Source organism: Gossypium hirsutum, chromosome D04 (assembly GCF_007990345.1).
Source record: "Gossypium hirsutum isolate 1008001.06 chromosome D04, Gossypium_hirsutum_v2.1, whole genome shotgun sequence".
In the NCBI taxonomy this organism is placed as follows: domain Eukaryota; kingdom Viridiplantae; phylum Streptophyta; class Magnoliopsida; order Malvales; family Malvaceae; genus Gossypium; species Gossypium hirsutum.
Window position 1 is genome coordinate 20,356,113 of NC_053440.1, and position 2,996 is coordinate 20,359,108.

Consider the following 2,996-nt stretch of genomic DNA (forward strand, 5'->3'; position numbering starts at 1 on the left):
GTGAAAATATAAAATTAGGACATAGAAATTATTAAAAAGTGATTTTATGTTTTATTATATAGTTTTCATGCATAAAATGGCTTATTTTATATTAATTTAAGCGTATTATATTTTTAAGCTATGAAGTGGACCATGCATGATTAAATTAAATAATAAAATATAATGTTATATTTTAATGATTTATTTTAAATATTTCATTAATAAAATTGGGTTTAAATAATTAAGTAATTTGATTAATTAAAGTGGTTAAATTAATTCCTTTGGCCCTCTAAACTATCTGTTATTTTTTATAGGTCTGAGAGTTTTCTTCTAATTGCAAAACCATCCAAAGTGGGGACCAAGTCAACCCAATTTTTGGCTTAGTTACATAAGGCCCTTGAAGAGTTAAAGAAATCAGAGATTTACCTGAAGATTTGCTAGAGATCGAGTCTTAGTCCTGAATTGTTGTGGCATTCAAATTGACCAAAAATCAAGGAAAAATCAGCCACATTTCCTCAATAAATGGCCGGCCACTCTTGGAGGAGATTTCAGAGGATGGAGACTCCTAATTTTAGCAAACTAGCACCCTTGCCTCACCTATAAATAACAGCTCATTTTTCACTCTTTCAATCATCCCTCATCCCTCATCCCTTTCATCTCTTATCCTCTCTCTCAACTTCTTAGCTCTCATGCCTATCATCATCCTTGCATAAAGATTTTAGCAAATTAGCCTCTTAAAGAGCCCTTGGTCGGCCACCTTGAAGAACCATCAGCAAAGGAGCAACGCAAAGAAGCGAAGGAGCCTCGTCAGACAGAATCTTGGGTGACAACCACTCTGAATTGGGTTTAATCTTTCTTTTCTTTAATTTAATTTTAAGATGTTTTCTATGAGTTCTAAGTTCTTGTTTACAACAATGATAGCTTAAATTTTTTTTAAGCTAGGATGATTATTTTGATTAAATAATATTTATGTGATTCATGCTTATAATGTTTATACCTCAATCGATCATGTTTTCAATTAAAATCAAGTCTATATTTCGTTCATACCTAATTGAAATGCACTTGAATTAGCTGAGTGATCCTAACCAGATGACAGCTAATGGAAGCATAATTAAAATGTGCATGCTCAATTTAGATCCTAATCCAATTAAATTGTAGGTTGCATAACAACCCCAACCAGGCACTGTTATCTGCATAGTTTTTAGATTTGTGTGATTAAATTGTTTCAAACCTCACACATCCCTGTTACCTCACATGAATGCTAAGAAACCCTTAGTAAAATGTGTATTTACTAAGTAAAGGATTCCGAAAAGACCTAATTTGGTTTCCAAAACTCATTAAAGATCGAGTTGCCATGGAATGTTTTTTCGAATATTATTAAGCATGATGATAATAAATTAAGTTTAATTAAAGTAATTGTCCTAGTTTATTTATGTTATAATTGTTGCAAATTGTGTTCAATTTTACTAAAATCTATTTCATTCATATAGTCTACATATTAAGATAATTTACATTAGGGATCATTGCATCTAGTTTATACCACTTCTCAACTATATTTTGTTTTTATTTTTTTAAATTGTTAATATAATTTTACAAATTAAGTGACTTAGCACATATACAATCCCTGTGGAGACGATAACTCGATACTTACTTATTACTTGATAGCGACTATGTACACTTGCACAAACCCTAGCTTTACAAGTTTTTGGTGCCATTGCCGGGATTGTCAACTATTGCCGTAGTCATTTTTTTCATGAAATTATTTATTTTCAATTCGATTTATTTCTAACATTACTAACTTAATCTTTTTAATTTTTTTGATTTTCTGTTCAGGTATTTATGAGCATAGATTGAATTATTGATTTACTCCCTGTAGACCTTGTAATTGAGTGAACTTTCAGACAAAGAAGATGTGAACGATCAACTCAAAGACAAGTCGAGATGGACATTGGAAATCAGAATCAAGACCAAGGTAATGAAGCCAATTATGTACGAAATCCTATGTTGTGCCACTTTTTAGCTAGTTAAACCTAGGAATTAGAAGGCCGGAGATTGAGGGAACTCAGTTTGAAGTGAAACCAGTGATGTTTCAAATCTGACAAACGGTGGGCCAATTTAGTGGTATGCCAACGGAAGATCCACATCTCCAACTTCGATTGTTTATGGAGATGAGTGATTCATTCAAGATAGCCAATGTGACTGATGACGCAATGAGGTTGAAGTTGTTTCCGTACTTATTGCAAGATTGAGCATGAGCATGGCTCAATTCATTGCCACCAAGTTCTATATCTACATGGTAAGAATTAGCAGAGAGATTTTTGGTTAAGTATTTCCCACCTAGCAAAAATGCTAAGTTGAAGAACGAGAACACAACTTTCCAGCAACTAGATGATGAGTCTTTGTATGAGGCTTGGGAGCGATTCAAGGACTTACTTCGTAAGTGTCCTCATCATGGGATTCCTCACTGTATCCAGTTGGAGACATTCTATAATGGTCTCAATGCACATACAAGATTGATGGTAGATGCTTCCGCGAATGGTGCAATTTTGTCTAAGTCTTATAATGAGGCTCATGAGATCATCGAGAGGATCGCGAGTAATAAATATCAATGGCCAAAAAATCGAACAGCTTCAGGAAGACGTGTAGCCGGAGTTCATGAAGTTGACTCCCTCACTTCGTTATCGGCTTAGGTATCTTCTATTTCTTCTATGCTAAAATAGTTAACCGCTAATAGTACTAATAATTTTGTAGCTCAGCCACCAAGTCCGTTTGAAGTAGTTTCTTGTGTGTTCGGTGGAGAAGGTCATTCTTTTGAGAATTTTCCATCAAATCCTGAGTTAGTGTACTATGTGGGGAACCAATATCAAAATAAGAGTGGGCAAGGACCCCAGTCCAACTTCTACAATCCTTTATGGCGTAATCATCCTAACGTTTCTTGGAGTAACCAAGGAAATGGATCGAACAACAACTTATTGCAACAAAGACCCAACCAATCTCAAGGGTTTAATCAGCAAGCT

At 34.2% G+C, this 2,996-nt stretch overlaps 1 non-coding gene across 1 annotated transcript; it reads right to left on the reverse strand.

Annotated features, from left to right (window-relative positions):
- Window positions 1–2,330: 2,330 nt before the first annotated feature.
- Window positions 2,331–2,437, reverse strand: LOC121216700 (small nucleolar RNA R71). Its single transcript, XR_005912880.1, has one exon. It is a non-coding gene; the product is annotated as a small nucleolar RNA R71 (small nucleolar RNA).
- Between the last annotated feature and the right edge of the window lie 559 nt (window positions 2,438–2,996).